Source organism: Cupressus sempervirens, chromosome 8 (genome assembly GCF_028749045.1).
Source record: "Cupressus sempervirens isolate cs-2001-9-10 chromosome 8, ASM2874904v1, whole genome shotgun sequence".
Taxonomy (NCBI): Eukaryota; Viridiplantae; Streptophyta; class Pinopsida; order Cupressales; family Cupressaceae; genus Cupressus; species Cupressus sempervirens.
The window spans coordinates 654,114,405-654,136,711 of NC_143125.1; the positions used below are offsets into that span (position 1 = coordinate 654,114,405).

At 33.2% G+C, this 22,307-nt stretch overlaps 1 pseudogene; it reads left to right on the top strand.

Moving 5' to 3' along the window:
• Positions 1-15,670: 15,670 nt before the first annotated feature.
• Positions 15,671-21,874, top strand: LOC149544130 (pentatricopeptide repeat-containing protein At5g28460-like; annotated as a pseudogene).
• Positions 21,875-22,307: the final 433 nt, after the last annotated feature.

Genomic DNA, 22,307 nt, shown 5'->3' on the forward strand with positions numbered 1-22,307 from the left:
TGTCCAGTCTTATTTGACTTTTCGTACTCCTTTGGCCTTTCTCCTTGTGGGCCGAGGCTATTGCGTAATTCCCAAACCTTCCTTTTCCTAAGCAACCTCGAAGCAGGCACCTTGAGTAAGACAATAGGCCAATGTCTATGCCGGCATCAGGGCGGCAATTTTGTGTTTTAACTAATTTAATTAAAAATTAATTTAGAAATGTATCTTAATTTTAAATTTAAGTCAATGGGCCCTTGATCAACTAGTGAATTTGAATGGTTCGCAAAGAGCCAACGAGGGAGTAAGTCTTGCTAGGTGCAAGGCTCTAAAACCATAAGGGATGAGGCAGGGATCATGCCATGGTTGATTTTGACAGCGTGCATGCCCCTCAGTCTTTGGCTCTAAGCCAAAGAGGTTTCAGGGACATGTGGGCACGTACCAAGTTCCTAAACCTTCAAGTGGTAGCCTTCGCTGGTTGGTAGCTTGCAAGCCTCATGCCTTGCTGGGTTACCTGATAGTTCTGAACCTTCCATCAAAATTTTGAAAAATAAAAATAAAAATAATTTAAATTTAACTAAAACTTATGTTTTGATGCCAACGTAGACATCGTGGTAGAAGAGACCTCCTACCACTAGTGTTATGATAGATAATTTTTAATTATTTTTTTAAAAAAAATTCCAAAAAAAATGACATGTAGATAATGCATGCACATTTACTAATAGTTAAAAGGTGACATGTAGATAATGCATGTACATTTACTAATAGTTGATCATTTTTTACTTTCTTGGTTGCTGATTGTACCATTTGTGCTATGGCTATTGGGGGGTGAATATAACACGTACCTTGAGTAGTCAAACATAGCATTTGTAAGATCAACTGATCCACATTGAATTCAATAGATCATTTTTTAATTGAATTGGACATGCCAATAATTGTCCAGATCTATTTTGGCTAAAGCCTAAATTATTTATTATTCAATTACTATTATTGTTAAGATTAAATATTATTTGTTAATCTCGAGTAGATTCAAACCACAGACCCCCAAATGAAAAACTCAAAATTTATCATTGTATTGTAGGCTCTTGCTAGCAAATGGGATTCTTATTAATATTAATAAAATCTTATTAAAATTTTATAACTAGTTTATGAAAATTAAAATTGATTTGTAAGTTGCTAGCATTCAAACTCAATGTACTATTGTTATTACTAGTCTTGATTAATTATAATAAATTAATAATATAAACTTATTTAATTATAATTAACTAGTGAAATTTAAATTTTCATGTTATTTGTGAGTTTTATAATGAATACTTATATTTAACTTATATCTTAATATATAAAAAATACTATAAATATTCAAAAATAAATTTATGTCAATGAGCCCTTGGTCTATTGGTGAAGTTGAATGGCTCACAAAGATCCCACCCATGATTAATTCTTTCTAAGTGCAAGGTACCGACGTCAAAAGAGACGAGGTAAGGATTATGCCTCACATGATTTTGACACCATGGATGTCTCTCAATTCTTAGGATCTAAGCTAAAGAGTTGCATGTGTGGGCATGCATTAGGTTCTTAAACCCTCCATCAAAAAAGAAGATTTAGAATTATATATGAATATTATTAGTATATTAAAAATATATTTATTTTTTTTCTATATTTTAAAGGCACCTGAGCTAATTTTAAATATTACTAAATGTTATTCACATTTGTTTTGTCTATTAAGCCCAAACAATTATTTATTTCTTCTACTTTATATCATCTTGGGGCAATCATCTATATGTAGGACCAACATTGCATCCATAGATCCAGTTGTTAGATTTCAAATATAAAAGATTAAATTCAATTTTTTTTTTAAATCTATTATGTATTTGTTATAAAACCACATTATTTGTTTGTATTCTTGAATTTAAAGACATTATATATTACATTCAAGTCATGTATATTGACATCCGCATGCATAATTGAAAATCATTTATAATTAGGAATATTTCACTTATCTTTGATGATATTAGTTCTTATCTTTAATGATGTCAATGAAGAGGGATTCCCGAGAAACTGAACAACTAGCATAGTTATCCCTCTCCAAAAAAGTAGTGACATAAATAATCCATCAAATTATTGCACTATTATGATTAACCCCTCTTGGGAAAGCTCTTTGGTAGCATGGTGGAATGTAAGATCATCAAATGGGTTGAATCATAAGGTAGAAGAGCTAAGGGGCAAGCAAGGTTCAAACCAAAATACTTCACTGCTGACTATGGGGCTATGCTAAGATTCTTGGTTTAAAATGCCTTTTCCTTCTTTATTAACTTTGAAAAGGCCTTTGAAATAGTGCGACATGATGAACTCTAGCTTACAATGGAAGAGTTGAAAATTCCTACCAAGCTTAGAGTTGTGACACATAAACTACATGACTAGGTCATTGCTAAAATCAAAACTATTAAAGGGACGTCAAAGAGCCTTGGTAGTGATATAGGGTTCAAACAAGGGTTCCCCCTCTTACTAACTATATTGATAAATTCTAGAAGAATGTTTAGATAAGAACAATGGTGATGGGATTCAAATAGCTAAGTATGTGATTAACTTATTTTTATATGTGGATGACCTCATTTTAGTTGCTAAAACAACAGATGGTCTGAGGAAACACTTGAAGGCACTTGAGGCCTTCTATCAAGTGGTTAGGATGTAAGTGAACAATAGCAAAACCAAAGTGATGATTTTCTCTTTGAAAAGAAACATGAGGTAGGGAAAACACCTTCGTTTTCAATGGCAACCCATTAGAGATTGTGGATGAGTACAAGTACCTTGGGGGTCAGTACAAGAAGTTGGGTCTCCCTTTTGGCCAAAAAGTGGAAGTGTTTTTCTTGTTTTTGATTTTTTTTGTCAATTGATACCAAAATTTGAGGCATTTAGAGATTGAGTATAAAAAAACTTCAGCAAAAAAAATTTAGTGTTAAAAATCTAGTTTTTTAATATGTAATTTATTGGTGTACCCATATGATAGATTATTTTTTTGGTATGGATCTTTAAAAACCACTTTTTCAAAATACATGTTTCAGGAGCATACCACACTCGTGTATGGACACCATAATTTGACACAAATAAATGAATTTTCACAAATCTTTTTAAAGGGAGTTACCTAGTACATCTAAGATTGATGACAATATTTTTCCTTAATTTTTTTATTAATAATTATTAATTGGCTATAAAGGTAAATTTTAAAACCTCTTGTGTATGGACACCATAATTTGATCAAAATCTCACTTTTTCCAAAAAAAAAAAAAGAAGTTTAACCTCAAAAGAATTGTATGTAGATTGATGACATATAAATTAACTTAAGAAAAATTATAAAATAAAAAAGTTATTAAAGTTTTAGTGAATGTCACTTTTTAATGTTTAAGAGATATTTTTGATTAATAAATAATTGAAAAATAGCAAATAAACTAATAACACTATAAAATTTACATTTTGGAATAAGAAGAGTAAGACCTATAATGGGTTTTGTTTCATCAAAAAATTCAATGGGTACGACTATAAAAAATTTACGTCAATCCTAGAATTGTCAATTAAATGCCTTAGAAAAAAAATGGATCATAAAGGCATGGCTTAGTGGGACCAAGCCTATGCCATGCCTTTCCCCAAGGCAAAACCCCATGCAAAAGTCATGTGCCATACCAAATTCTTGCTCATGTCTCAAGAATTAGCACTGATTTGTAATTCAAAAATTGGGTGCCCGATTGCATTTCAAACATTTGAAGAATCAAGCACCTATTTATTTATAACTTAGGTACTCGATTCTTTTAAAATTAGGTACTCAATTTGTAAGCGGGTACCCAATTGTTTAAAAATTGGCCCATTGGGCCCCAAAAGCTACCCCACAAACCAACGTTCAATGATTGAAATAATCGAATAACAGTTTCAATCTGCAATAGCAAATTTTTTCATAGTTATTCTATTTTCTTGTCTTCTTCTACAATTTGCAAGCTACTGATTCAAATTCAAAATTAGTGCAAATGGGGATCAAAATAATGAAGAAAGAAGAAAGCGAAAGTTCTGACAGATGAGGAGATTGCAGCAAATAAAGAGAATGAAGCACGACGTCAACAAGAGAGAAGAAAAAGAATTAGAGGCTTGAACAATGTTTGTAAGGAGAAAGACATTGAGGATACCTTGATGGATGAAGAGGTCAAAGAAGAGAACCGAATACAAGAAAATTTAGGTGCACATTCTAATCATGCATTCAATACACGTGTGTCTCCAAACCCTCAAATTTTCTCTCATGATGAAATTGTTGATTTTTTAGAAGTAGGTTATGATTTAAATGATTTAGATTTTATTCATGAGAAGAAATTGTCAAACTATCATGCACAAAAAACTCCAATTGAAATGCATGCCCCGAAAGAAATACTAAGAAAAATTAAAAATGAGATTCAAATCCAAAATAATAGTGAAAATGAAATGTCAATTGAAAATATTAATTTCATGAATGTAGACATAGAAACACCAACTACTAAAAAAACATGTCAAAATGATAGTAAAGTGTTTGAACATAATTTTCATATTCCTAATGATGTGCTAGATAATCTTGAGGGATTGGTTTCGTGAAGACAAATTAGAACACATGCTAATAGATTGTATAGACATTTTTTTTATAATAAAAAATTTGAGTTCCAATGTTAGTTGATGTTGCAACTAATTAAAATGTCTAAAATGTGGAAAGTAATGAGAAGTTTGGGAATGTATGTAAAACTCAAGAATAAAAATGAGTCTTTAAAACAAGTTGTATCCACTTTTGCTAGTGCCTTTGATGTTATTAGAAAGAGAAGTCGATCTAAAGGTAAGAATGCAACACAACGAGCAATAACAACAACTTTAGTTAACAAATCAACATCTGACAAAAGATTGATTAACAACATAAGTGGATATCTTAATGTGAATTGTAAGACTTTAGAAAGAGCTGTAAAGAGAAGGGTTAACTTTGAATGTGATCCAAAAAATATTATATGGACTTCTCGTGGTAGAGTCCCGAGATGCGATATGAAACTTACTAGTGAAGTCAAAAGTTTGATTGAAAATTTTTGGCATGATAATACAAGAGTATCACCCAATTTAAGAGGTTCTTAAATTGAGAATTGGGTCAAAAATACATGATCCACATTCTAAACACCTTTTGGACATAATTCAAATTGAATTGTTTAGAAAATTTGTAGATGGTAAGGTATTAAATATTACCATTAGTCAAAGATATTTTGAAAAGTGTAAACCATGCTATGTAAGGATTAACAAGGAAAGAATCACATGTTGTTGTAAAACTCATTTGATTTCATTACCATTATGATGTATTTCGATCCATACATGCTACCATGCATAGTAAGGAAATGTTGCAGGAATGTGGTATAAAAATTCCACCTCAAATTATAAAGGATTTCATATCAGGTTTATTTTGTAAGCCACCTAATGATCAATACTTTCTTTTCAATACTTGTCTTTCTAGTAAATCTGATATGTACGGCAATATTTCTTTGTTAGATGAATGTTTGCAAGAAAATGCTTTGACTACTTTTAGACAACAATTATTTGAGGTAAAAAGATTAAAAACTATTGAATATCCATTGAAGGATGGGAAGATTGGAAGAAGGTGTGATCTAGTTACAGATAAAGTTAGTTGTCATGCATTAATGGATGAGTTTAAGAGTGTGATCATAACAAAATATGTTAAACACTCTCAATATGCTAGATGGCTTGATGGATAATTTTTCATATGTAAGAATACATTTCCAATTGTTACCATACTTTTAGTTGTTTACTTTATAGAGAACTACACATTTGCACTGCAAGAAGAGGTACAACTACAATATTACAATTCAATGCAAGTAACAATTTATGTTCATATAGTTTATAGGCATGCACCTGATAGTATAGAGGAGGATTGAAAAAAATTGAGAGTATACCATTTTTATATGAGTGATAATAAACTCCATTCATTTGAGTTTGTCCAATATTGTTTCAAGGCCTTTTATGATAATTTAAAAGAGAGAAAAATTCAAATGACACAACATTGGATATGGTCAGATAATTGTACAGGACAATTTAAGAATGTTAGAATGTTCTATTGGTTGAGTAGGACATATAGGCAAACTAACATCCAACATGTGTGGAGTTTTCTTGAGGCTAGACATGGTAAAGGAGAACATGATGGTGCTGGTGCATGTATGAAGAAAGTCCTTAGTAGAGAGCAATTAAAAATTGAGGAAAAAACTAAATTCAAAAATGCACATGAGATTGTCGAATGGTGTACCAAATATTTATACACAGGATCAAGTGAGAACTCTACAATCAAATGTTTCTTCTACCAAGTTGAAGAAAAGAATATCCCTTCAAGGTATGACTATGATATAATTAGTGGGTCAGCTAAATGGCATTCATTTAGGAGTTCAGATTCTAACACTGGGACTATGTGGACTAGGGAGCTTGCTTGTTTTTGTCAATTTTTTCTTGCAAGTGAATGGGAAGAATGCAATAATACATAATGGGTTGAAGATTGGCAACAAAAATCATTAGCACCTACTAACACGCATTTTCAAGATGATATAGTAAATCAAGGCTATAATGTTACTTTTGTATCATAAGACTATAATCATATTTTAGACCTCATAGAACCTTGTATGCACAATTTAATTAGGTTTTGTTGTGATCTCATGCTTCCATTTATATAATTTGCATATGTGCTCATGTAATTAAAGCATTTCTATACTTTATCTTATCTTGTAGGACATGTTTATGATGTTATTGCACCTAGTAATAATGATTATTAGACTAAGTTTTGGCTAGCTAGATGTGTGGAACCTAAGAAAAAAATGATTTGTCATCAAGTAGACGGTGATGGTTTTGAGTATCAAGTTGGGTTTGTTGTTGTAGCTGGCACCTGACAATGTAGATACCTAACAAGAAGAAATGGTTTACCAACATTTGAAGACTACCAATCCAAAAATAAGATTTTACACTATTCTCATTTGGTTGTGGCAATGAATATCAAATTAGAAAGATACAAAGGGAGACTTGTCAATAAGGTATTATGGACAATTTTAATGGATGAGCACGAGACTATCATAGATGCATTGCAAAAGAGAGAGGATGCAGATGGTATAGTAGGATGACTAGATTTAAATCAAACACATGTAAGTTTTTTCTTTATTGTGTTATTTTTATATATTTTCTTATATAATTTAATTACATGTATGTTTTTGCTACCAGTACAAAATTAGAGAACTTATATATATATATATATACCTGTTATTTAGGTCTCAATTAAAATTTATGAAAATTTAAGTGTTAAAGTGGATCGAGCATCAACATCTTGTGCAATTCCACATAGTGAGTACATACAAATTATACATATATTTACATAGTTCAGATACCTCATATTAATTTATGTGTTTATTAAGTTGTGTTTTTGTTTTACAATTTTATTTTACAGGACCTCATTTGAAGAGATGTGTTGAACCAATTTTATATTTTTAGTTCACTTCTATATATTTATCATTAACATTATCTTACATATATTGTGAAATATGTTATACAAACAAATTTAAAAACAAGAGCTTACTTCTCTTTGAAAGTTAAAGGTGTGCACTTGATATTATAAATTAATTTTAATTTAAGTAATGGCCTCCTATTTTTTTCCATTACTTTTACATTCAAGCATATTTAAATTAATGTTTGTTTGAAGTTTCAAATTACTATTGATTGTTATTAATAACCCTTCACTTGTACATGATAATTTAAAGATCATTACTCATTGTATTGATTATATGTTGTTGTTATGTTGATAATTGACATGTATGCTTAACCATGTTAACCATGTTAAGTGAGAGGGACGGAAGGAGGAAGAGAGGGAGAGAGAGGGAGGGAGGGATATGGGGAGGGTTATAAGTGCTTGTAATTTATCAAAAAGGGTTATAAGTCCTAAGTAATCTTTTCTAATGTGTCCTAGTACATTCTAATATTTTCAAGAGGTTTTGATGGGTCATATTAGGTCATAAGAAACATTAGGACCCATTATGACTCGTTGGAACCCATTCATACCATTAACACACATTATGAACCCTTAGAACACATTAATTATCGTAGGATACACTTTAGGGTTGTAATGTGTCCTATTCAATCCTTTTTTTTTTGTAAGGAGTTTTAGTGGGTCCTAAGTGGTTCTAGGAATCCTTAAGACTAATTACAACCTCCTAAGAACCATTATGATCCATTATGAGCCATTATAGGATATTAGTCATTGTAGGACATCGTTTAGAGGTTTAATGTACCTTAATGAGTCATATGTTCTAAGGGGACATTAGGGATTTTTAGGACCCATAAGTACACATTAGGTCTCATTAGGACACAGTAGGATCCACTCACACACATTAGGACCCATTAGACCCCATTAAAACCTCTTATAACACATTAACCATTGCAAGACATAGTAATGTGTCCTAAGTGGTCCTAATATCTGACAATGGATCATGATTGGTCCTATGTGGTCTGAAAACCCATTAATACTATTTAGGGTGCACATTATGATCATTTGGAACATAGTAAAATCCATTAATGCCTCTTAGATAATCTTAAGGGGCATTTAAGACACACTAATGGGTTTTAATATGCCCTAATGGGTCCTAATGTGTCTTAAGGGGTTCTAATGTGTTTTAAGTGATCCCATGACCTTTTAGCACCCATTAGGAACCCTTATAATCCATTAGGGGCCATTAGGACTCATAAGAACCAATTATAACCCCTCTGAACACATTCACCATCATACGATACACTACTATGTCCAAAGGCATTATAATAGTTCCTAAGTGGTTGTAATCAGTCCTAATGTTTCCTTCTGGATTTTAAACTATGGTCTTAATATATCATGAAGGGTCATAATGGGTTCTTAGTGGTCCTAGGACATCTTAGGGTCTATTAGGATCCCTTAGAACACATTAACTATAATAGGACACACAAATGGGATGTTAATGATTCTAATGTATCATAAGGGGTCATAATGGATTGTAAGTGGCCCTAGGACCCATTACAAAACCTTAGAATATATTAGGACCAATTAGGACACATTAAAACTACCTCAATTGGTTTTTTAATTACTTGGGATCTAAGAAAACCTAAGTCCAAGTTACAAGGAACCATCTAGGTACATAATCGTATGAACATACATACATAGCCTTGATGAGAAAATGTGTGAAAGGAAGGGTATCATCCATCATTTCATTAAAAAAACTTCAATCTTTACCTAAATTTTATAAATTTGAATTTTTAGAATGAAAAATATTTATAATTTAGTAGGTCAAATTTATTTGTATGAATCTCAATGCATAAATTTGATGTGATATTTATCCAATTATCTTTTTGATATCAGTACTAATGCTCTATAAATAGTTAAAATTATTGTTCATGTAGCATTTATACTTACAAAATGTGTCATATGTTCATGAATAAAATATGTCGCAAAAAAGAAAATGGTTTGAATACTTAAAACATGATGAAATATAATAATATATACTACATACAATGGCTTGATAAGAAGTCATAAAAAAATAGTACATGGTCTAAAATGTCATAACATGATCTATGAAGTCAAAAAATACATATAATATAGTTAACTATCCTAATACAAAGTGCATCAAAATAAACAATATGTCTCATCAAAACACAATCTAAAGGTGCCACCAAGACCTAATCTATCTGATAGAATGCCCTCTTTACTCCATGTGAAGAGGACTTAGATGGATCATCTTGTGTAATATGAGTTGTCTCATCATGTGGGACACCCTGTGAGGTGCATGGATCATCCTATGTAATGGGAGGAGGTGCACTGGGAAAGCTACCAAATGTAGGAGTGGTGAGGTCTTGTAGTTTACAATACACACATTTTTAAAATTTGATAAATAGCATTTAATGAACTATGTATGTACATAAGTCACAATACTAACCTCAAAGGATGATGTAGGTACCTCCATCTGACTAAATCTCATACTCTCAACCACACTCATGGCAACATAGTCCTAAAATTATGGATACATAAAAGTTGAGTCAAAATTATATATACATGAATAATTACAAAGTATGTAAACTAAAAAGTACATAATTTGTACACTACATTTTTTATACACTATAAAAAAATGTATATAAATCATGCCTAAGTAGTCGCCACTATCACAGATGTCACCAGGTATGCTAGCACGATGATCAAAAGATGGAGTTGAAAATAAACTATATCGAGGCCTGTATGGATGAGTACGATCCATCTCCTATTCATAAAATCAAAACACATAAAATATATACATGAGTCAAAATTGTTCAGATTATAAGTTAATAACAATGTACATACATAAAAATAGTACAAATAACAAAGAGAGATAGGGAGATAGGGATGGGGCGCGAGAGATAGAGGTAGAAAGGAGAGATTGAGATAAAGATATAACATAAGAAAGATAGAGGTGATTTTTATAAAATAAGTATATCAAGAGGGGGATATGGATGAGAGAGAAAGAAGATGCAGATACATGAAGGTAGAATAAGAAAGATAATGCAAGAGGAGGAGATAGAGAGATAGAAAGAAAAGGGGGAAGTACAAAAAGATATGGAACCAAAAAGTTGGTATAATGAGCCTTACAAGAAAATGAAGATAAACCTTCAAAATTTGAAGATGTGACAAAAAAAAAGTTTAGCGCTACAAATGTAATTTAACAACTATTGAGGAAAAAAAAATGTTGAAATTAAGGGTCTCATAAAAGGAGTGCACTAAGTGGTCCTATTATTTAAAAAAAAAAACATATTATTTAGGGTGCTCGAGCTATAAAATAAACTTTTTCCTAGAATTTTTTTTATTGCTCTAATAAGAAGATAGTTAACATTGAGAAGATAAATTTCCATTCTCTTAGGCTAGGGTCCCATGGAGATCTTTAAATAATCTTTCCTTACCAATTTCACCATTCATAGATCTAGATTTAATAAATGGCATCCACTAAGGATTTAGTGTACATCAAGATATGCATTTCAAGTTTTGTTTTATTTTTTATTAAAAAAAAGCATTTGATAGAAGAGTATGTAATAGATATACATATATTATGAAGAAAAATAAAAATAACAAGATAAGAAGACAATTTGGAAAACAATACATGTCTGCCTAGCAAGCTAATAACAACTCCCAAAATGTAGATCAAAGGGAGAAAATAGTATTGAATTTAGGTATTCAAACAACCACCTGCTCACTAGCAGCGATAGGTCAAAGAAATCTGCTCATATGGAAAAATAGTCTTAATTTCATGGGTAGAAAAAAGAAAGTCAATCTGACTTCTAAAATTTGATGAAGAAAAGAAAAATTAGGATATATATGTGGAAATAAGAGCAACTGGCAGTGCCTCTAGCAAGCAACCCTATTGCTTCATTTAGTGGAACTGAATCCTAAATCAACTACATGATTACCAAGATGCAGGAAATGACTATTACTTCAGCCTGTTTTTTTAAAAATATAAATATGTTCCTTTGTGTAAGATTTTGCAACCTAAAGTTGTAAAATAAATTAAAATTCTACTAAAAGAATGAAGCCAAATTGCAGATTAAAATAAGAAAATTCTTAATTTATTTTGCAGCTTTAGATTGCAAAATCTTACATGGTATCAAAACATAGGGAGCTGGAAAAAGAAGTACCTATGTTATTTGTAGGTATTTAAAGCCAGAGCTTGTTTAGAATGGAATTTTTTCATTACATTGGGGGTTGTTAATGTTTTTCTTTTTGTAATCATGAATTGAGATAAAGTTCCAGTTTTGGAGGAGATCAGTGATGCTTAATATGAATTTCCATCCTTCTATTGACAAGCTAACCTTAGAGAATTAGAATTATCTATCTTGGAAAAAGGGGATAGAGAATCACTACCTTAAGGAAGACAAATAATTCTCTAAGGTTAGCTTGACAATAGAAGGATGAAAATAAATACTAGGCACCATTGATCTCCCCCCAAAATAGAACTTTATCTTAGTTTGTGATTACAAAAAGAAACAGACGATGTTCCATTTTTGGAGAAGATCAATAACGTAGGGTTTTTATTTTCATGCTTATGTTATCAAGCTAACCTCAGAGAATTATCTGTCTTACTTAAGATAGTGACTCTCTATCCCCTTTTTCCAAGAGAGATAATTCTCTGATGTTAGCTTGACAACAAAAGGATGAAAATAAATACTAGGCACCATTGATCTCCCCCAAAAATGGAACTTTATCTTAGTCGGTGATTACAAAAAGGAAAAAATTAACAACCCCCAATCTAATGAAAAAAATTCATTCTAAATAAGCACCTATAACAAAAATAATACTTCTTCTAGCTCTTTATGCTCTAGTAACACAAAAATAATACTTCTTCTACTAGCTCCCTATGTTCTAATACCATATAGAGTTTCATAGATCTTATGTGAAATTTATTAAAATCTTGCTGAAAGAAAGAGGCACAAATTTCAGATAAGAGAGCAGAGAAAACAGAGCTACTAAAAATGAAAAATGAAATCTATTTCTCATTAATTGTTTATAATCTACATTCATGTGCATGATTTAAACAATAACACCACCCTACCAATTAAGAAATTACAGTGAAGAACTATGAAATAACAACATGAATTATGCATGCATGAACATCCACTATTTAAGTTGAATTATTGCATCAAACAATAGTGAACTTGGAGTTAAAATTAGTTAACATTGACACTTCCTAAGCATCCACGAGCAGCAAAAGAAAGATTTTAAAGTTGGAAAACAAAATAAATAAATTTGCAAGTGCACATTTAACATAGTGGTAGGCAGCACACATACTCAAAAAATTGGGATAAGAAAATATAAAGAATGGCACATGACTATAGTGATCATTGCCAAGGTGCAAGAAGGGCAATTTAGTAGTTACAAAGAAAACATGGTGGATTCGATCCCCATTAAACTCCCAATCTTTACCAAAAAAAAAGAAAACAAAGAAGTGTTGCAGACTTAGAAAAAATATATAAATAAAAGTAAAATAAATGCAGACCTCATACATCAAGGCTCGAGAATTGGTCAGGCAGCTAACACATTGAGAAAGACGAAAATGTGGAAATAGTTTTAATAGAACAAGTGAATCTTGAGAGCACTATCAAAGATTGAATGGAAACTCTATTTCAAAATTTCTCCATGCAACTTAACATTTCATCAAAGTGTTAAATGAAGACCAAAATAAAAACAAGAGTTCTGTGGAAGCAAGAGTTCCTACCTATTATGATAAGAAGAATAGGAGATTGACTAAAAATAACCTACAACTTTGAATCAATTAAAATGATTCAAGCTTAAGTTTTTCTACTGAAAGGATAATTATTGATTGATATATATATATATATATATATATATATATATATATATATATATATATATATATATATAATATTAGTCATCTAAATTAACATTAAAATGAAAAAAGGTAAAAAGAAAGTTATTATTAAAAGAAGAATAATTTAGATTTTTAGTAATGTCTTGATTTACAATCAAAGAACTAGCAATGAATATCACATTTACTTTAATTTTTTGAACAAATTAAAAATATGTTTTTCTAATTAATTTTTAAGCTTTTAATTAATTTTTTATATAATAAAAAAAACCAACCTAGGATGCCCATGATAAGGTGTACGTTCTCCATTAATGTACTTGGTAGTACCTTCAAATTGGGTATTTCTTTTAATTCTCTGATCAGAAATGGAAAAGTAAATTATAAATTCAAATAGATTTTTTGGAAAAGTAAATTATATATTCAAATAGTTTAATAAAAAAACAAAAAAAAACTAATTTAATATTTATAAGAAAAGTCACCTATTATCTACACTTAATGCACCAACATAGTGGCATTCAAGAATGACACTTGAAACCCTAGAAATAAGGAGGAAATGAAGTATAGAGAAAAAATAAATCAATTAATATTTTTTTTAAATTTTTTTTTGAAAGAATGATTTTTGTGATTTCTCATTTCTCAGCGCAAAATGGCCATAAAATTAATTTGTTAGATTCACCAATGGTTATAGAATCCAATCTTTTGCTCTAGGGCTCCTTAGGAAGTCATTTTGATTCCCACAAATACAACATTTACTTAAGAACTCGAAAGAATTGTATTGCTAATTTTGTTTTGGAGAAATCAACAAATTATATCATACAATATTGTACAATCAAATTTTACACTTACCTTTATTGCATAGAATGCTCTTTCACGCATTATACATGTTTTGAAAATGAGAATTAAAAATCTATTTAGCATCTACTATTTTGACTTGTAAAATTTTTTTTTTTTCATTACTTTATGTTCTTAAGTATGTTTCTTACCCTACCTTTGTCTATTTAAAATTTCAACTAAATACATATAGCCACATCCCTTGCACCTTCTATTGGTGGAAGTGCTAATTAGTTGTACACAAAATACAATTAATTTTGAAAATGAATAGAGCATGCTACCTAAAAGATGAATGGCAGCTTAAATATTTGAATTAAAAAAATGTGATAAGAAACCAAACATAGAGCTTTCTTTATTTGAAAGGGGAAGATACTAGAGAGTAATAGATACTTCCAATCCCCTCACAAGTCGGAAATCGTCAGCGATGTCTATCCAATGGTACAGTGCACAATCAATGGGGACTTTGGAGACAAGCATGAGCAGAAGGACAGGCCAAGGACTGGAGGCGAGGAAGGCTCCACACCCACCACTCGACCACATCTATTTTCAGTTAGCAAGGTGACTTCAGTAGGCACCTAAGGGAGATGGAGAAACGTAGTTCCCTTGCTTGTAACTCTGTCATTTTACATTGCCACAAAGATTTGTTCATTGCAAAATGCTAACGATTCTAATGTCAAAAGAGAGGTGGACCCTAGTTTCGTGTTATCCAGAGGGTTTCTCCTCGTCCTGTTAGGGCTGTTCATGTTGTCTAGAAAATTAATGCCCGTCATGTAGTTACCAAAGTGGTCCTTAACATGTAGGAATATGAAGGAGAGGGTTGGGGGAGTTTTAAGCTCTCATTCAAGGAACCCCCTTGTGCTTCTACTAACACTTCCATGCACCATCTGAATTCCTCAAAGGATTTGTAATGTCTAGAGGAATTTAATCCACTGGTGGTCAATTCTTTCTCCTATTCTAAGCAAAGTATGTGTGCGTAGAGTGCTTTTTGCAAATATGTTAAAGCTAATCGAACTCCTGCTATAGTTCTAGGGTTATGAGGGTTTCAACAATTTTTTTTTTTTAAAAGACGATTGACAGGCTTAAAGATTACCTACAGAAACTAACAAATCTCAGCCTCCTTGTTAAGCCGATAGGCTTCACTCGTTGGAAAGTAATGAACAGTTTGTTTGGATTTTTCAATGGTCTTACGCTGGAAAAAATGGTCGGTAAAAAATTGGCATTGTTCAGTGTTAGTATGAGACCAGGTCTAAATGGATGAAGAAAGCTAGCCACTCACCAACTTAAGCATGTGACAAAATCCATTTGCAAGATAAACTCTTGTCCTTGGCTAACCAACACTAACAGATCTGCATTATCGATTATAGATAGCCTCAAACATTTGGGGTTTTGTTGAGATCATATTCACTGCAGACATCGGATTGTGATGAAAATCACCACCAGCTCCCCCATTTTGATTGAGCATTCTACTAATGGCCAATGAGCTTGATGGAAGATCAGAATTATCAAAGGCAAGCTTGCAGAATATAAACAAACAAGATCGGGTAAAATGGATTTCTGTCAAGGTAAAGGTGGTGTGGGAAAGATCAATAGCAGGACCGGAAATTTTTTACATTAATCAAATAAAAGATCTATAGAATGAGATTAAAAAGCAGAGGCCTTCAATTGAATTTTTCTTGGCCAAGTGCCTCACTTACCATTTTGAGAAGGCTAAGATGCTGCACAAATCTTTACATGTCTTCAATGAGGTAAGAAAAACATATCCAAAGTTGAATAATCTTCTTTATAATCATCTATTTGATGTTTTTGTAAAATCGTGAAAGATAAACGAAGCTCTCTATAAGGAAGCAAAGGTGCGCAAAACCGCTTCCTACGCTAATCTTTGAGAGGACGATTATGCAAATCAAAGTAACTATTGCAAAGATCTCAAGAAATGCATAATAACATAATCAAAATAACAAAGAACACACAACACAGTGATTACTGTGGGGAAACCCTTCCGGAAGAAAAAACCCACTCTCCAAAACTCGCACAATGTATTATCAAACCAAGGTGATTACAATACACTTGCAATGCAAGTTCTTACAGGAGCACATCACCACAACTCGAACTTGGAGAGACTCCTTCTAGCACTAGTCTTGCAAACTAAACTCAATTACACAAACACCTCCCCAAGCCCTCCTTTTATAGTGATTTTACAACCTGGAAACCACTTATGGTTTTACAAAACCATGGGCAAAACTACCATGCCACATGTTACCCATTTTTGACATTTACATTTCCAATATGGAAAAACAACCAGGTTAAAAATAGTAATCCCATCCACAATTTTGTCTCTTAGTCTAGACCCCCATAAAAGTCACAAAATGAGTCATCAAGGCTCTAAAAATAGCCTACCTATATTCTACTGCGGACAAGACTCATTTAACAACCCACTAACCACTTTCCAATGCATAAACAAGTGGAAAACTCCCACAAACTAATTCTGGAATTTTCCAAGAAAAGATTGCAAGGTTGAGACACATGTTTCTCAACATTCTGCCACTTGTCGAACACCTTACAAGAGTTAGGGGATCTGAAATATCATGGACTTAATTGCTAGGGGCTGAGAGGCCCATAGACTCTGAACACCATCTGAATTTCTCTGTGCTCATGGTCTTAGTTAATGCATCAACAACATTCGCCAAAGTCTCTACCTTTTTCAGCTTCACCTTGCCATCCTCAACCATATCTCTTACAAAATGATATTGTACATCAATGTGATTGGTCCTCACATGAAAAGTCGAGTTCTTTGCTAGGCAAATTGCACTCTGGCTGTCACTATAAATTGTCACTGCACCCTGTTTGAACTCTATATCTGAACACAATCTCTTTAGCCAGATGGCTTCTTTGCAGGCATGAGTAGCTACCATATACTCTGCCTCAGTAGTGGACAAAGCGACCACAGCCTGTCACTTACTCATCCAACTGATTGCACCACCAAATAATGTAAACACATATGCACTAGTGGATCTTCTTCTATCAACATCACCAGCCCATTCTAGTCCACATAGCCTCGAATATCCAAGGAATGCTCACTTCCTGTTCCATGAAAACATATTGAGTACTCTGAGGTACTGTGCAAGTATCTGAAAACTCTTTTTACTGAATCCCAATGTGCTCTTCCTGGATTAGACATATAGCGGGAAAGTACTCCCACTACTTGGGAAATGTCTGGTCTTGTACAAACCATAGCATACATCAAACTTCCAATAGCACTCTGATATGGTAATCGACTCATCTCTTCCATCTCAATGGGGATGTAGGACACTATGAGCTAGAAAGCTTTGTTCCCATAGTAACCATAATCTACTACCTCAACTTGAGAGTAACCTTTTGCAACCAAACGTGCTTTATACTTCTCAATGCTTCCATCTGAACCCATCTTCCTTTTGAACACCCATTTACAACCAACAGGCTTTTGTCCTTCAAGCAATGGTACAAGGTCACACATTCGATTCCTCTTAAGAGCTACCATTTCTTCATCCATGGCTATTTTATAGGACTCTGAATCATTCATACCAAGAGCCTCTTCTACATATCTCAGTTCATCAATGTTAGCATTCAATGCAAATATGTACCTCTAATCATCAGGAGAATACCCATACCTTGCAGGTGGTTTCCTTTTTCTAGTAGATCTTCGTACAAGATCTGGTTTAGGTTCAGGAGGTTCAGGTTCGTGATTAGGTTCTCCCTCTTCCTCTGATGATTCAGAACTCGTAGAGCTCTCTTCAACATGTTGTCTTTCTAAGGGCCTTGATTCAACTTGCTTAAGTGTAGTAGGAAGTTGAATCACATCTTTCTTTTCTTTAATTTATTCTGGCTGCAATGTAACAGAAGAAGGCTTAGTTTCTCTAAAAATAACACTTCTGGAATAAAATACCTTTTGTGCAATAGGATCCCAAAGCTTGTATCCTTTCACACCGTAACTATATCCGATGAAGATACATTTGACAGCTTTGTTGTCCAATTTTGTTCACTTCTCCTTTGGCACATCAGCATATGCCTCACAACCAAACACTCTCAGATGTCTAAGTGAAGTCTTGTGGCCCGACCATGCTTCCATTGGCATCTTATCAACAAGACCTAATGTAGGAGACCTATTTATCAGGTAGCAGGCAGTGGCTACAGCTTCAGCCCAGAACTTTTGTTCTAGTCCGGCACCACTCAGCATACTCCTAGCCTTCTCCATCAAGGTCCTGTTCATTCTTTCTACAACTCCATTCTGCTGTGGAGAATACAGAGTTGTCTTCTCTCTTTTAATACCAAAATCTTTACAAAATGTGTCAAAAATATTGGAGCAAAATTCACCACCATTATCAGTTCTCAAGCATTTTATTTTCTTTCCAGTTTGCAATTCAACCATTGCTTTAAATTCTTTGAAACGACTGAAAACTTTAGCTTTGCTCCTAAGGAAATAAACCCATGTTCTTCTACTAAAATCATCAATGAAAGAAACATAATAAGCTAATCTACCAATAGAAGGAACATCAACTGGAACAAATACATCTAAATGAATTAGATCCAAAATACATGAAGACTTATGAGAACTCAAGTAAAACTGAATGCGATTTTGTTTACCATAGATACAATCCTCACAAAAATCAAACTCAAGATCGCAGTCATTCAACCCATCAACAAGGTTCTTATTTTTCAAGGTCCATAGGCCCTTCTCACCTATGTGGCCAATTCTCTGGTGCCATAACATAGTCTTCTCTGCAAGCAACTTTGATTCGGTAGACAAAGCACCCTTGGGTACCCAAAAACCATGACCATCTGTTGAAAGAGAAACTCTCTCCTTCTCCAACTGAGTAGTCTTTTTCACAATCTTAACAGATGTACTATTGCACTCGACTGTGCATGCATCAAGTTGGTACAATGTACCCAATCTACTTCCTCTTGCTATTACCATAGCGCCTCTCACCATTTTTACACCTGCCTCAGAAAACTGTACATGCACACCTGCATCTATTAGCTTACTAACAGATAAAAAATTCCTTGCTAGTCTAGGGATATGCAAGACACCATCAAATCTTCTAATTCTACCATCAAAAAATTTCACATGAATACTTCCACGACCAACAATATCAAGTACTGAATTATCACCCAAATACACCTTACCCCCATCAAAATTTTCATACTTACTAAACTAGTTCCTATTAGGAGTCATGTGGAAAGATGCACCTAAATCTATTAACCATGCATTTTCACCTACATGAGTGGCCAAAGCTGCAATGAAAGCATCTCCATCTTCCTTCTCAGACTCAAAATTAGAATCTTGCTTCTTCTTCTTCTTCTTTTTCTTCTCCTCTTTGCAGTCCTTTTAGGTTTGCTACAATTCTAGAAAATTGCCTTGGACTTACTAGGGGATTTTGATCTTCCCTTATTTTTGGACTTAGAATGGCCATGCTACTTTTCATTCTTGCCTCTTTCTCTTGGTCTTCCACGAACACTCAAAGCCTGTTTGGCATTTAGAAAGACCTTCCTTCTCATCTCCTCAGAAAGTAGAGAACCAACAACGTCCTCCATCTTCAAGACAATTGAAGTGCTCCCTATAGCCATCACAAGACTATCCCATGAGTTTGGCAATGAACATAACAAGATTTGACACCTTTCTTCTTCATCCATTGGCACCCCTATTGAGGTCAACTGAGTCACCAACATATTAAACCTTTCCAGATGCTCAGAAATTTGTCCACCTTCTTCCATTCTCAAGGAATACAACTTCTTCCTCAAGAAAATATTATTCACAAGTGATTTTTCTTGATAGATCTCACTAAGCTTTTTCCAAAGCTTCTTCGCAGTAGGTTCTTCATGGACATTAATCAGAATCGAGTCTGCAAGACACAATCTGATGAGACCTTTAGCTTTTCTATCATTCACATCATATTGTGCAGCTAATGTCAGATCTGTGGGCCTCAGCTTGTTCTCATCAATCACATCCCATAGATCCCGACCAGTCAATAGATCTTCCATCTTCAGCTTCCACATCTCAAAGTTTGTGCCAGAAAACTTTTCAACATCAATTCTCCCTAACATGCTTGCCATATTTTCAATCCTGCAACACAGAAATGAAATACTCTGCACAAGCTCCCACTCAAACCTTGATTAGCTCAAAAAACCCTCTACCCAACAAATAGAACCAAAACTGGCCAGGCTCTGATACGACTTGTAAGGAAGAAAAGGTGCATGGAATCGCTTCCTACGCTAATCTTTGACAGGACGATTATGCAAATCAAAGTAACTATTGCAAAGATCTCAAGAAATGCATAATAACATAATCAAAATAACAAAGAACACACAACACAGTGATTACCGAGGGGAAACCCTTCCAGGAGAAAAACCCCACCCTCCAAAACTCGCACAATGTATTATCAAACCAAGATGATTACAATACACTTGCAATGCAAGTTCTTATAGGAGCGCATCACCACAACTCGAACTTGGAGAGACTCCTTCTAGCACCAGTCTTGCAAACTAAACTCAATTACACAAACACCTCCCCAAGCCCTCCTTTTATAGTGATTTTACAACCTGGAAACCACTTATGGTTTTACAAAACCATGGGCAAAACTACCATGCCACATGTTACCCATTTTTGACATTTACATTTCCAATATGGAAAAATAACTAGGTTAAAAATAGTAATCCATTTCACAATTTTGTCTCTTAGTCTAGACCCCCATAAAAGTCACAAAATGAGTCATCAAGGCTCTAAAAATAGCCTACCTATATTCTACTACAGACAAGACTCATTGAGCAACTCACTAACCACTTTCCAATGCATAAACAAGTGGAAACTCCCACAAATTAATTTTGGAATTTTCCAAGAAAAGATTGCAAGGTTGAGACACATGTTTCTCAACACTCTCACTCTATTACATGCAATGTTGGAGGCCAACTATGTGTCAAATAAGATCATTTTGAGAGAAGTATATTTGACATTGTTAAAGGAAAACAGACCGCAGGAGGCAGAGATGACTATAGTTTACATCAATGAGAAATGTTGCAAGTCTTTCCCAGATACCCTTAAATTTACTTAGTTCACTAATGAAACGTAGAAAGCAGGGAAGGTAGACAAGGCCTGGGAGATTGTGCATTTGGAAAAAACTAAGGAGATTTCCCTCAATGTAGCACCCTTTAGTGTGATATTGTATAGCCTTGGCCATTGTGGCCATTTCTCTAGAATTAATTTTCTTTTCTTTGAGATGGAAGAGATGGAAATCAAATCAGATATCATGACTTGTAATACTCTACTAGGAGCATATTGTGAGTGGGGTTACATTGATGAAGCATTGGAATTGTTAAATAGAATGAGGCATTGTCATTATTGTTCGAACATAATTATGTTTACTACCCTGATTGGTGGCCTCTGCAGGGTAAGCAGAGTAGATGAAGCTCTCAGATTGGTGGCTAAGATGGGTGATGCTAATTGTACCCTAGATGAGCTTACATTTACTACTCTGATTGATGGTCTCTATAAGGTTAACCAAGTAGATGAGGCTCTTCAATTAGTTACCAAAATATTGCATGCTCATTACTCTCCTAATATAATTATATTCACTACCCTAATTAATGGATTTTGCAGAGTGGGGAGAGTAGATGAAGCTATATTTTTCTTAAAATCACTAGTTTAGTTAATCATTTTTCTTAAAATAATAATATTAAAAAAAATAGTAAGAATAATAGCATATTTTTTTTTTCATGGATCCACACGTTTGTTGAATGTGTTATTTCTTTGTTCCATATCTTTGTAAGGAATTTTCTTTTAGTCTTAATAGGTTGATGAACAAAAACATTATGTATGTATTGTAAATTTGTTTCCAAATGTTTTCTGCTATATTTTGCTTTCTTAAGTTTTGGAAGTGGGTGTTAGGATTTATTATATCAATAGAATGTGATAATTTAAATTGTTAGAATCAAGAGTGGTTAGATAAACTTATCTAAATATTAGATAAAGAGTTAAAAGGTTGAAATTCTCACTATTTGAGTGAGTGTTGTGGTAGCTAAGGTAGGAAAATTGCAAAGAGTGTGTATCTAAAATAAAAAGATTGCCTATATAAAGATTTA